Genomic DNA, 15329 nt, shown 5'->3' with positions numbered 1-15329 from the left:
ATTGACCCTGATCTTGCATTTCTTTGTATCTCATAACTCATGAAGATGTAGGACAGCTTTGGGAAATACACAGGAGAGAGAGATCTCTCCCAGAGCAGAAAATTTTTACTCTCTAAATGTGGGCCTCATGAACAATTCATATATTTTAAAACAATACTTCCAAGGGCATTATTATGAGGAGCTTGGGGCTTTGAAAACTTGTTTTATCAAACATGGGCCTAGCATAAAGAACTATTATTACACCTGGATGTTTAGTCCTGGGAGAATGGGGACCAAGTAGAAATATCTGTCCTTAGGCAGATGTGCAGCTACCATCAGACAAGTTGAGACTTAAGGTTTTCAGAAACAACATGCTTGAGAAGTCTGCATTTCTCCCTCTACCTCCTCACCAAATCAGGAATAAATATGGAAATTTTTTCAGAAAACTGGCCTCACTGACACAGTTCACAGTCCCTGAGAGTTAACTATGGCCAAAAAAAAAAAAAATAATAATAAATAAATACTGTTTCTCTGCCATTATGCAGAGCAACAGTTCTTCCAAACTTACTTAGGCCAGTCTTCCTACAAGTTTATCTCTGTGTCTGTACTTGAATTCTTTCCATCTTGATAGCTTAAGGTTAGGGACTATGTTCTGCTTTTGTATCCCCATTGCTTAACAGTGCTTAGAACAGAACTCTTAATAAATAAATGTTCATTGACTGATTGATGCCAAAAGAAGGCAAAAGGTATAACAGAATAAATCAAAAGTAAAAATAATGCTTCAGTGCAGATGATATTAGCCATTGAGCTTACTTGAGATGGACTGAAGACAAGTGCTTTTATGTTCCAGCATAATATCTAACAAAATTAGAAACTGATCTCATCAGTTATAGGCAAAGAGAGACTTCCGGTTAAGATGGCGGAAAGGAGGCTCACAGTTGCATAAGCTCCGCGCTTTCTCTCACTATCCACTTCATTACAAGCCTCTGAATCAATGCTTGACTGAAAAAAACCCACAAATAGTTACCAAGAGAAGCCATCCTTGAGATCCGCCAAGAAAGGTCTGTCTTTACTGGAGGGCTGGGGCGGTTTTAGATCGGGCACAGGCTGAGGGCAGCGGCAGTGAGAGCACGGGAGCAGACTGGAGAGGGGGTGGAGAGTGATCGTAGCCGTTTCTGCGGGGAGAGCTTCGCTACAGGTTTGGATAATTTCCTCCGGCAGCAAGTCAACAGCCCAGCAGAAAAGCTAAAAACACCGGGGCTGAAGAATACAACTGCAAACAGCTGAAGTCTCTCAGGACCTGGCCCCCCCCCTTCCCCCCCCTCAGTGACTCAGCACGCTCTGGGATCTCAGAGCGCAGGCGCAGCACAGTCCTGCTAGTGCCTCACTACTGCCACCTGCAGTCTGTAGAGGAAGCTCAATAACACACCCAGCCCCTCCCCCAAAGAAAGACTCCAGTTTTTTTTCTGTTTTTCTTTGGTAGTTTATCTCTGATTAATAGACAGAATGAGCAAGAAGCTGAAGAGGACTTTAACCCTTGACAGCTTCTATACAGATAGAGAGCAGACTCTAAATCCTGAGGAGACTAAAAACAGGCAGTCCCCAGGTGATTCCCCAAAGGAGGAGATCGGCTGTTCCTCAGCACAGATGAACCTCATAGAAGTGATTAAAAAGGCTCTCACAAGGGAGCTAGAAGAAAAATGGGAAAAGAGTCTGGAGAAAGTTAAAGAGAGAGTGGATAAAGAAGTAAAATCCTTGAAAAATAGGATTAGTGAACTGGAAACAGAAAACAGCTCTCTAAAAAACAAAATTGGCGAAATGGAAAAAAATTCCACAGAACAAAAGAACTCAATTGGACAATTAGAGAAAGATTTTAAAAAAGTGAGTGAAGAGAATACTTCACTGAAAATCAGAATTGAACAAGTGGAATTGAATGACTCGAGGAGACAAGAAGAATCAGTCAAGCAAATCCAAAAAAATCAAACAATGGAGAAAAATGTGAAATACCTTCTGGGGAAGACAACAGACCTGGAAAACAGATCCAGGAGAGACAATCTGAGAATCATTGGACTCCCAGAAAAACATGATGAAAAAAAAAGCCTGGACACTGTCTTCCAGGAAATTATCAAAGAGAACTGCCCAGAAGTCATAGGAACAGAGGAAAAAATAAACATTGAAAGGATTCATCGATCACCCACTGAAAGGGATCCTAAAACCAAAACACCAAGGAATATAGTGGCCAAATGCCAGAACCCTCAGGTGAAAGAAAAAATATTGCAAGCGGCTAGAAAAACCCAATTCAAGTATCAAGGAGCCACAATAAGGATCACCCAGGATCTGGCAGCATCCACATTAAAAGATCGAAGGGCCTGGAATATGATATTCCGAAAAGCTAAGGAACTTGGTATGCAACCAAAAATAACTTACCCAGCGAGAATGAGCATCTTTTTCCAGGGAAGAAGATGGACATTCAACGAAGTAAGCGAATTTCATCTATTTCTGATGAAAAAACCAGAACTTAACAAAAAGTTTGATCTACAAATATAGAACTCAAGAGAAATCTAAAAAGGTAAAGATTAATCTTGGGAACTATATTTTGACTATATAGATGTATAAAGAATACATGTATACCTTGTTCTAGAAATTGATGTGGAAAGGACATTGTACCAGAAAAAGGGTAAAGTGGGGGTAGTACATCTCATGAAGAGGCATAGGAAACCTATTATATCTGAGAGAAAGAATGGAGGGGGATGAATATAGTGGGTATCTTACTGCCTTCAGAATTGGCTTTAAGTGAAAAATCTTAAGACATATTCAATCTATGGTGAAACTTCTCCCATCTCATTGAAAAGTGAGAAGGGAAAAGTGGAAAGGGAAGGAATAAGCTAAGGGGAAGGGAATACGGGAACTGGGAGGGAAAGGGATAAGATAGGGGGAGGAACTCTAAGGAGGGGGGAGGGATACTAAAAAGGGAGGGCTGTGAGAAGCAAGGGGTGCTCACAAGCTTAATACTTGGAAGGGGGGAAAGGGGAAAGAAGGGAGGAAAGCATAAACCGGGGTTAACAAGATGGCAAGTAATACAGAATTGGTCATTCTAACCATAAACGTGAACGGGGTAAACTCCCCCATAAAGAGGAAGCGGTTAGCAGAATGGATTAAAAGCCAGAATCCTACAATATGTTGTTTACAGGAAACACACCTGAAGCGGGGAGATACATGCAGGTTAAAGGTAAAAGGTTGGAGCAAAATCTACTATGCTTCAGGTGAAGTCAAAAAAGCAGGGGTAGCCATCCTGATCTCAGATCAAGCTAAAGCAAAAATTGACCTAATTAAAAGAGATAAGGAAGGACACTATATCTTGCTAAAGGGTAGCATGGATAATGAAGCACTATCTATATTAAACATATATGCACCAAGCGGGGTAGCATCTAAATTCTTAAAAGAGAAACTAAGAGAGCTGCAAGAAGAAATAGACAGTAAAACTATAATAGTGGGAGATCTTAACCTTGCACTCTCAGAATTAGATAAATCAAACCAGAAAATAAATAAGAAAGAAGTCAAAGAGGTAAACAGAATACTAGAAAAGCTAGATATGATAGATCTCTGGAGAAAATGTAATGGAGACAGAAAGGAATACACTTTCTTTTCAGCAGTTCATGGAACCTATACAAAAATTGACCATATATTAGGACATAAAAACCTCAAACTCAAATGTAGTAAGGCAGAAATAGTAAATGCATCCTTTTCAGACCACGATGCAATGAAAATTACATTCAACAAAAAAGCAGGGGGAAGTAGACCAAAAAATAATTGGAAACTAAATAATCTCATACTAAAGAATGATTGGGTAAAACAGCAAATCATAGACATAATTAATAACTTCACCCAAGAAAACGATAATAATGAGACATCATACCAAAATGTATGGGATGCAGCCAAAGCGGTAATAAGGGGAAATTTCATATCTCTAGAGGCCTATTTGTATAAAATAGAGAAAGAGAAGGTCAATGAATTGGGTTTGCAATTAAAAATGCTAGAAAAGGAACAAATTAAAAACCCCCAGTCAAACACTAAACTTGAAATTCTAAAAGTAAAAGGTGAGATCAATAAAATTGAAAGTAAAAAAACTATTGAATTGATTAATAAAACTAAGAGTTGGTTCTATGAAAAAACCAACAAAATAGACAAACCCTTAGTAAATCTGATTAAAAAAAGGAAAGAGGAAAATCAAATTGTTAGTCTTAAAAATGAAAAGGGAGAACTCACCACTAATGAAGAGGAAATTAGAGCAATAATTAGGAGTTACTTTGCCCAACTTTATGCCAATAAATTCGACAACTTAAATGAAATAGAAAAATACCTCCAAAAATACAGCTTGCCCAAACTAACAGAGGAAGAAGTAAATATCCTAAACAGTCCCATCTCAGAAAAAGAAATAGAACAAACTATCAATCAACTCCCTAAGAAAAAATCCCCAGGACCAGATGGATTTACATGTGAATTCTACCAAACATTTAAAGAACAATTAACTCCAATGTTATATAAACTATTTGAAAAAATAGGGATTGAAGGAGTCCTACCAAACTCCTTTTATGACACAGATATGGTACTGATACCTAAACCAGGTAGGCTGAAAACAGAGAAAGAAAATTATAGACCAATCTCCCTAATGAATATTGATGCTAAAATCTTAAATAAAATATTAGCAAAAAGATTACAGAAAATTGTCACCAGGATAATACACTATGACCAAGTAGGATTTATACCAGGAATGCAGGGCTGGTTCAATATTAGGAAAACTATTAACATAATTGACTATATCAATAACCAAACAAACAAAAACCACATGATCATCTCAATAGATGCAGAAAAAGCATTTGATAAAATCCAACATCCATTCCTAATAAAAACACTTGAGAGCATAGGAATAAATGGACTTTTCCTTAAAATAGTCAGGAGCATATATTTAAAACCATCAGTAAGCATCATATGCAATGGGGAAAAACTGGAACCTTTCCCAGTAAGATCTGGAGTGAAGCAAGGTTGCCCACTATCACCATTATTATTTAATATCGTATTAGAAACACTAGCCTCGGCAATAAGAGTCGAGAAAGATATAAAAGGAATTAGAGTAGGCAATGAGGAAACCAAACTATCACTCTTTGCAGATGATATGATGGTATACCTAGAGAACCCCAGAGATTCTACCAAAAAGCTATTGGAAATAATTCATAATTTTAGCAAAGTAGCTGGCTACAAAATAAATCCCCATAAATCCTCAGCATTTTTATACATCACCAACAAAACCCAACAGCAAGAGATACAAAGAGAAATTCCATTCAGAATAACTGTTGATACCATAAAATATTTGGGAATCTATCTACCAAAGGAAAGTCAGGAATTATATGAGCAAAATTATAAAAAAGTCTCCACACAAATAAAGTCAGACTTAAATAATTGGAAAAATATTAAGTGCTCTTGGATCGGCCGAGCGAACATAATAAAGATGACAATACTCCCTAAACTAATCTATTTATTTAGTGCTATACCAATCAGACTTCCAAGAAAATATTTTATTGATCTAGAAAAAATAACAACAAAATTCATATGGAACAATAAAAAGTCGAGAATCTCAAGGGAATTAATGAAAAAAAAATCAAATGAAGGTGGCCTAGCTGTACCTGATCTAAAATTATATTATAAAGCAGCAGTCACCAAAACCATTTGGTATTGGCTAAGAAATAGATTAGTGGATCAGTGGAAAAGGCTAGGCTCACAAGACAGAATAGTCAACTATAGCAATCTAGTGTTTGACAAACCCAAAGCCCCTAACTTCTGGGAAAAGAATTCATTATTTGATAAAAACTGCTGGGATAATTGGAAATTAGTATGGCAGAAATTAGGCATGGACCCACACTTAACACCATATACCAAGATAAGATCAAAATGGGTCTATGACCTAGGCATAAAGAACGAGACTATAAATAAATTAGAGGAACATAGAATAGTTTATCTCTCAGACTTGTGGAGGAGAAAGAAATTTGTGACCAAAGATGAACTAGAGACCATTACTGATCACAGAATAGAAAATTTCGATTACATCAAATTAAAAAGCCTTTGTACAAATAAAACTAATGCAAACAAGATTAGAAGGGAAGCGACAAACTGGGAAAACATTTTCACAGTTAAAGGTTCTGATAAAGGCCTCATTTCCAAAATATATAGAGAACTGACTCAAATTTATAAGAAATCAAGCCATTCTCCAATTGATAAATGGTCAAAGGATATGAACAGACAATTTTCAGAGGATGAGATTGAAACTATTACCACTCATATGAAAGAGTGTTCCAAATCATTATTGATCAGAGAAATGCAAATTAAGACAACTCTGAGATACCACTACACACCTGTCAGATTGGCTAAGATGACAGGAAAAATAATGATGAATGTTGGAGGGGATGCGGGAAAACTGGGACACTAATGCATTGTTGGTGGAGTTGTGAACGAATCCAACCATTCTGGAGAGCAATCTGGAATTATGCCCAAAAAATTATCAAAATGTGCATATCCTTTGATCCAGCAGTGTTTCTATTGGGCTTATATCCCAAAGAAATACTAAAGAAGGGAAAGGGACCTGTATGTGCCAAAATGTTTGTAGCAGCCCTGTTTGTAGTGGCTAGAAACTGGAAAATGAATGGATGCCCATCAATTGGAGAATGGCTGGGTAAATTGTGGTATATGAATGTTATGGAATATTATTGTTCTGTAAGAAATGACCAGCAGGATGAATACAGAGAGGCTTGGAGAGACCTACATGAACTGATGCTAAGTGAAATGAGCAGAACCAGGAGATCATTATACACTTCGACAACGATATTGTATGAGGACATATTTTGATGGAAGTGGATTTCTTTGACAAAGAGACCTGAGTTTCAATTGATAAATGACGGACAAAAGCAGCTACACCCAAAGAAAGAACACTGGGAAACGAATGTGAACTATCTGCATTTTTGTTTCTCTTCCCGGATTATTTATACCTTCTGAATCCAATTCTCCCTATGCAACAAGAGAACTGTTCGGTTCTGCAAACATATATTGTATCTAGGATATACTGCAACATATCCAACATATAAAGGACTGCTTGCCATCTAGGGGAGGGAGTGGAGGGAGGGAGGGGAAAAAAAATCGGAACAGAAATGAGTGTAAATATAATGTAATTATTAAATAAAAAAATTTAAAAAGAAAAAAAAAAAAAAAAAAAAAAAAAAAAAAAAAGTTATAGGCAAAGATTTCATGTGCTCTTTTGTCACTGCTACTTTCATAACACACAATAACATTATTGTTGACCATTGCAGGATAATCATAAAAATCCTAAGATTTCTAATCCTAGATTAGTTGAAATAAGAGATGTAATTGAAGAACTACTTAAATAATACAAGAGAAAAATTGAAGGTGATAGTTTCACGGAATGCAAAGTTAAGAAATCTTTCCAAAGAATGAAAGAATCAGTAAATATAATACTGGTACTCTAAATGATTTTGAAGAGGATACTGGGTATAATTAGAAAAGAATTTCAAAAAAACACTTTTTGAGTTTGATAGTATGAATCCAACTACCAGACCAAGTATATCAAAACAATATTTGCTTTAACTATCACAAACAAATGTATCCCTCCACTGTATTAAATAGAAAGTATGAAAACATTTCAGGATTTTCTTACATCAATAATAAGCTGTGTCCTTTCCCCTGGTAAAACAACAAAAACAAAAACAAACCATGGGAATAAAGATGGAGCTAACAAGCAAAACTTCTAAGGACTATAGCAAGAGGGGCTTTAGTAGAGCTACTGAAAGATATTAGAACATGACATCAAAATAAAAAATGCAAAGTAGAAAACTTGAATACCATACTGCTCAATTGGAGCAAGGAATTTTAAAAATAAAAACTTATTAGGTATTTTAGGTTCTTTTAATCAGCAAAAAGTTAAGGATATACAAGGAGTCAAAAAAGCATAAAGAATAAAAACTTGTTCATAGTGATTCATGAATTAAGAACAAAATATTTCTTCAAGATGTTTTTTTGATAGGATATTGGAGGTTTCCTATGGTGTCAGAGGTGAAAAAAGAAATGGTGCTAATAAAATGAGAATAGGAGGAAGTGAGGAGTAAGACTTTTAGATGTTTGTTTTTTCCTGGACATTATTCTGTCCTTTTAGTTCAATATTTTTGGTATATTTAGAGAAAGTTAATGTCTTTGCTGATCCTGGTCCACCACACTTTTATTGTCATTCCTGAGAACTGTGCTGGCTCTTTTATGCTTTTTTGTATATAGACAACTACTAGCACATTACGTGAGAATCGCCATGGACCCACATTGCTCCTTAACCTGACATTTCAAATCCTGTGTTATATAGACCCAATCTATCTATCCAACTTTATGTCAAACATCCTCCTCCTCCTCTAATCTACACAAATGCTCTAGCCAATGATTTATTTATTATTCTTCACTATGAATAATAGTCAAGTCAAGAATAAATAATACACCACTTTTTTAATGTCCTCATATCAAGGTCTGTTTTTTTCATGAAGTTTTTCTAGTCCATCCTAGTCCATAATGATCCTTCTTTTATTTGTACACCTTGCCTTTATTATCTATCCTGCTCACTTGGCAATCAAAAGCTATATAGTTCTATATTTTAAGTTCTGTGTGTGAATATTTTTCCTGACCTAGATTTTGCAAGCTTCTTGAATTATGTCATTTATACTTCCCTTGCACTGTATCTACAGAAGAATATATTGTATTCAAAAAGTGATTATTGATTTGCTTTTCCTGCTTTCCTCATGAAGACTAGATAGTGGTCCACCAAATAGTGGCCTTTTGCTTATATAGAGGAATTAACTCATAGTATATTTAAGTGCAATATTTCTGGGAGTTTGAGAAACTTCTTAGACACTGTAAATGCCAGTTGTTAAATTAGTTAGACTTTGAGTTATCTGGGAAAGAATCTGAACTTCCACAAAATACTCCAGACTCCAGTGGCTTACAAGCTGTAGCCAGCTTGAACCATCTCAGTTGTTGAATTTTCTTTTTCTTTTTTTAAATTACAGCTTTTTATTTGTAAAATCTATACATGGATAATTTTCAACATTAATCCTTGCAAAATCTTGTGTTCTAATTTTTTTCACTCTCTTCCTTCCATCCCCTCCCCTAGACAGCAAGTGATCCAATGTGTATTAAACATGTGCAATTCTTCTATACATATTTCCACAAATATCATGCTGCACAAGCAAAATCAGATCAAAAAGAAAAAAAAATGAGAAAGAAAACAAAATGCAAGTAAATCAGTTGTTGAATTTTCAGTGTGAACATTTATACCTAGAAAATCAGCAAATGCTACAAATCAGGCCTTGATATATTATTTTATTGATTATCTAGATTGAAGAAAATGCTAATTTGTAAATTAAACTTAAAAGTGAGCCAAAGAGCCAATTGTTAAATATTAACCAACATACCCCTGCTTACAGATTAGTTTTATAAGTCTTCTTCAGCTTCTAGGCTCCCAAAATTTGCATGAGTTTCCATTGCTTAGTGGTAATGAGGATTGTGTCATGATTGCCATAGTAATGATTGTATGGTTTCTATAGTAACTACCTTAATGATAGAAAGGGCGTTAAGGAGTTCACTGTTGGCAACAGGCGTGGGAGCAGAGGAACACAGATGGTTGTGCAAACCAGAGATAGGTTTTGGAGGCACTTTAGCTAGGTTCATGCTGAGGTAAGTGCTAGCATACAGTTGCCAACATGCCTTATCTAATAGGCAATTTTCAAAAAAAGAAAACCAAGCTCTCAGCCACCATACGAAAAAAGTTCCAAAATTACTAATAGAGAAATAAACATGAAAGAAACTTTGAGATTCTACTTTATACATATTAGATTGACAAAAATGACAAAAAAAAAATGGCTAATGCTGGAAGAGCCATGGGTAAACAAGTACACTGATGCACCTTTGGGGGAGCTATAAATTGATCCAGCTGCTCTAGAAAGTGATTTGGAACCATGTCCCCTAAGTCACTAAAGTGTAACTGAACTTAAACCCTTTGATCCAGTGATACCACTGCTAGTCCTATAGCCCTTCCTGTTCTCAGAAAAGAGATGAAAAAAAGAGGAAAAGGATCGACATGTGCACAAATATTTACATAATTTATTTATAGTATAAAACTAGAGACCAAGGAGGTGCCCAACAGAATATCCGAACAAATCATGGTGTTTGAATATAATGGAATATTATTGTGCCACAAGAAATGATAAAAGGAATGGGCTCAGGTAAATCTTGAAAGATATAATAAGTGGATGCTGAATGAAGTGAGCAGAAATAGGAGAACAAATTATTTTATAGCAATATTGTTGTTTGTTGTTTAATTGTTCATTTGTGACTGTCTCTTTGTAACCCCTTGTACCATAGAAGGACAGGTCTTTCTATCAATGATCATCTCCCAAAGATTGTTCAAGCTCATGTTCATTGCTTCTGTGACACTGTCCCTCTCATCCCCTGCTATCTCCTTCTTCTTTTGTCCTTAATCTTTTTCAATGCCAGGAGCTTTTCCAATGACTCCTGTTTTCTCATGATCTGGTCCAAGTATTTAAACTTCAGCTTCAATATTTGTCCTTCTATTGAGTAGTCTGAGTTATTTTCTTTAAATATTGATTGATGTGATTTCGTTGTTGTCCAAGGGACTCTCAAAAATCCCCTCCAGCACCAGTATTCACAAGTATCAATTCTGCAGTGCTCAGCTTTCCTTGTAGTCCAACTCTTAGAACCATAAATTACGGCTAGAAAAACCACAGTTTTGATCATATAGACTTTGTCAGCAAGGTGATGTCTCTTTTTTATTTAGTATGTTGTCCAGCTTTGCTATAGCTTTCCTTCCAAGGTGCAAATGTCTCTTAATTATATGGGTACAGTTGCTGTCTACAGTGATCTTTAAGCTCAAGAATATAAAATCTGATTCTGCTTCCATTTCTTTTCCCTCTTTATTTCCAGGAAGTGATAGAAACAGTGGTCATGATCTTAGTTTTTTTTTTTTTTTTTTTTTTTTTTTAATAATAGCTTTTTTATTTTCAAAATATATGCAAAGTTAGTTTTCAACACTCACCCTTGCAAAAACTTGTTTTCCAAATTTTTTCTTCCATTCTTTCCCCCTTCCCTCCCTCAGACAGCAAGTAATCCAATATATGTTAAACATATTCAGTTCTTTTATAGACATTTCCACAATTAACATGATGCATAATAAAAATCAGATCAAAAAGGGAAAGAAGAGAAAGAAAACAAAAAGCAAGCAAACAGCATCAAAAAAAAAAAATGAAAATACTATGTTGTGATCCACATTTAGTCTCCATTGTCCTCTCTCTGGGTACAGATAGCTCTCTCCATCACAAGTTTATTGGAATTAGCCTGAATCACCTCATTGTTTTTGTTTTTGTTTTTTTTTTTTAATTTTTATTTAATAATTACTTTATATTGACAGAATCCATGCCAGGGTAATTTTTTTTTTTTTTTACAACATTATCCTTTGCACTCGTTTCTGTTCCAATTTTTTTCCTCTCCCTCCCTCTACCCCCTCCCCTAGATGGCAAGCAGTCCTTTATATGTTGGATATGTTGCAATATATCCTAGATACAATATATGTTTGCACAACTGAACAGTTCTCTTGTTGCATAGGGAGAATTGGATTCAGAAGGTATAAATATCCTGGGAAGAAAAACAAAAATGCATATAGTTCACATTTGTTTTCCAGTGTTCTTTCTTTGGGTGTAGCTGCTTTTATCCGTCATTTATCAATTGAAACTCAGTTAGGTCTCTTTGTCAAAGAAATCCACTTCCATCAAAATATGTCCTCATACAATATCGTTGTCGAAGTATATAATGATCTCCTGGTTCTGCTCATTTCACTTAGCATCAGTTCATGTAAGTCTCACCAGTCCTCTCTGTATTCATCCTGCTGGTCATTTCTTACAGAACAATAATATTCCATAACATTCATATACCACAATTTACCCAGCCATTCTCCAATTGATGGGCATCCATTCATTTTCCAGTTTCTAGCCACTACAAATAGGGCTGCTACAAACATTTTGGCACATACAGGTCCCTTTCCCTTCTTTAGTATTTCTTTGGGATATAAGCCCAATAGAAACACTGCTGGATCAAAGGGTATGCACAATTTGATAATTTTTTGGGCATAATTCCAGATTGCTCTCCAGAATGGTTGGATTCGTTCACAACTCCACCAACAATGCATTAGTGTCCCAGTTTTCCCGCATCCCCTCCAATATTCATCATTATTTTTTCCTGTCATCTTAGCCAAACTGACAGGTGTGTAGTGGTATCTCAGAGTTGTCTTAATTTGCATTTCTCTGATCAATAATGATTTGGAACACTCTTTCATATGAATGGTAATAGTTTCAATTTCATCCTCTGAAAATTGTCTGTTCATATCCTTTGACCATTTATCAATTGGAGAATGGCTTGATTTCTAATAAATTTGAGTCAGTTCTCTATATATTTTGGAAATGAGGCCTTTATCAGAACCTTTAACTGTGAAGATGTTTTCCCAGTTTGTTGCTTCCCTTCTAATCTTGTTTGCATTAGTTTTGTTTGTACAAAGGCTTTTTAATTTGATGTAATCAAAATTTTCTATTTTGTGATCAGTAATGGTCTCTAGTTCATCTTTGGTCACTAATTTCCTTCTCCTCCACAAGTCTGAGAGATAAACTATTCTATGTTCCTCTAATTTATTTATAATCTCATTCTTTATGCCTAGGTCACAGACCCATTTTGATCTTATCTTGGTATATGGTGTTAAGTGTGGGTCCATGCCTAATTTCTGCCATACTAATTTCCAATTATCCCAGCAGTTTTTATCAAATAATGAATTCTTTTCCCAGAAGTGAGGGGCTTTGGGTTTGTCAAACACTAGATTGCTATAGTTGACTATTCTGTCTTGTGAACCTAACCTTTTCCACTGATCCACTAATCTATTTCTTAGCCAATACCAAATGGTTTTGGTGACTGTTGCTTTATAATATAATTTTAGATCAGGTACAGCTAGGCCACCTTCATTTGATTTTTTTTTTCATTAATTCCCTTGAAATTCTCGACTTTTTATTGTTCCATATGAATTTTGTTGTTATTTTTTCTAGATCATTAAAATATTTTCTTGGAAGTCTGATTGGTATAGCACTAAATAAATAGATTAGTTTAGGGAGTATTGTCATCTTTATTATGTTCGCTCAGCCGATCCAAGAGCACTTAATATTTTTCCAATTATTTAAGTCTGACTTTATTTGTGTGGAGACTTTTTTATAATTTTGCTCATATAATTCCTGACTTTCCTTTGGTAGATAGATTCCCAAATATTTTATGGTATCAACAGTTATTCTGAATGGAATTTCTCTTTGTATCTCTTGCTGTTGGGTTTTGTTGGTGATGTATAAAAATGCTGAGGATTTATGGGGATTTATTTTGTAGCCAGCTACTTTGCTAAAATTATGAATTATTTCTAATAGCTTTTTAGTAGAATCTCTGGGGTTCTCTAGGTATACCATCATATCATCTGCAAAGAGTGATAGTTTGGTTTCCTCATTGCCTACTCTAATTCCTTTAATATCTTTCTTGACTCTTATTGACGAGGCTAGTGTTTCTAATATGATATTAAATAATAATGGTGATAGTGGGCAACCTTGCTTCACTCCAGATCTTACTGGGAAAGGTTCCAGTTTTTCCCCATTGCATATGATGCTTACTGATGGTTTTAAATATATGCTCCTGACTATTTTAAGGAAAAGTCCATTTATTCCTATGCTCTCAAGTGTTTTTATTAGGAATGGATGTTGGATTTTATCAAATGCTTTTTCTGCATCTATTGAGATGATCATATGGTTTTTGTTTGGTTGGTTATTGATATAGTCAATTATGCTAATAGTTTTCCTAATATTGAACCAACCCTGCATTCCTGGTATAAATCCTACTTGGTCATAGTGTATTATCCTGGGGATGATTTTCTGTAATCTTTTTGCTAATATTTTATTTAAGATTTTAGCGTCAATATTCATTAGGGAGATTGGTCTATAATTTTCTTTCTCTGTTTTCAGCCTACCTGGTTTAGGTATCAGTACCATGTCTGTGTCATAAAAGGAGTTTGGTAGGACTCCTTCAATCCCTGTTTTTTCAAATAGTTTATTTAGCATTGGAGTTAATTGTTCTTTAAATGTTTGGTAGAATTCACATGTAAATCCATCTGGTCCTGGGGATTTTTTCTTAGGGAGTTGATTGATAGTTTGTTCTATTTCTTTTTCTGAGATAGGACTGTGTAGGATATTTACTTCTTCCTCTGTTAGTTTGGGCAAGCTATATTTTTGGAGGTATTTTTCTATTTCATTTAAGTTGTCGAATTTATTGGCATAAAGTTGGGCAAAGTAACTCCTAATTATTGCTCTAATTTCCTCTTCATTAGTGGCGAGTTCTCCCTTTTCATTTTTAAGACTAACAATTTGATTTTCCTCTTTCCTTTTTTTAATCAGATTTACTAAGGGTTTGTCTATTTTGTTGGTTTTTTCATAGAACCAACTCTTAGTTTTATTAATTAATTCAATAGATTTTTACTTTCAATTTTATTGATCTCTCCTTTTATTTTTAGAATTTCAAGTTTAGTGTTTGACTGGGGGTTTTTAATTTGTTCCTTTTCTAGCATTTTTAGTTGCAAACCCAATTCATTGACCTTCTCTTTCTCTATTTTATACAAATAGGCCTCTAGAGATATGAAATTTCCCCTTATTACCGCTTTGGCTGCATCCCATACATTTTGGTATGATGTCTCATTATTATCGTTTTCTTGGGTGAAGTTATTAATTATGTCTATGATTTGCTGTTTTTTTTTTTATTTTTTAAATTTTTTATTTAATAATTACATTATATTGACACTCGTTTCTGTTCCGATTTTTTTCCCCCCTCCCTCCCTCCACCCCCTCCCCTAGATGGCAAGCAGTCCTTTATATGTTGGATATGTTGCAGTATATCCTAGATACAATATATGTTTGCAGAACCGAACAGTTCTCTTGTTGCGTAGGGAGAATTGGATTCAGAAGGTATAAATAATCCGGGAAGAAAAACAAAAATGCAGATAGTTTACATTCGTTTCCCAGTGTTCTTTCTTTGGGTGTAGCTGCTTTTGTCTATCATTTATCAATTGAAACTCAGGTCTCTTTGTCAAAGAAATCCACTTCCATCAAAATATGTCCTCATACAATATCGTTGTCAAAGTGTATAATGATCTTCTGGTTCTGCTCATTTCA

The 15329-nt window shown here is 35.1% G+C and overlaps 1 protein-coding gene across 4 annotated transcripts in view; it reads left to right on the top strand.

The window, feature by feature from the left end:
* Positions 1-15329, top strand: part of FAM76B (family with sequence similarity 76 member B) — a 93990-nt gene that overhangs the window by 47879 nt on the left and 30782 nt on the right. The window lies entirely within an intron of this gene.

Source organism: Antechinus flavipes, chromosome 3 (assembly GCF_016432865.1).
Source record: "Antechinus flavipes isolate AdamAnt ecotype Samford, QLD, Australia chromosome 3, AdamAnt_v2, whole genome shotgun sequence".
NCBI lineage: Eukaryota > Metazoa > Chordata > Mammalia > Dasyuromorphia > Dasyuridae > Antechinus > Antechinus flavipes.
The sequence above is the reverse complement of the archived record's forward strand: the minus strand, read 5'-3'. Positions and strand labels throughout refer to the sequence as shown.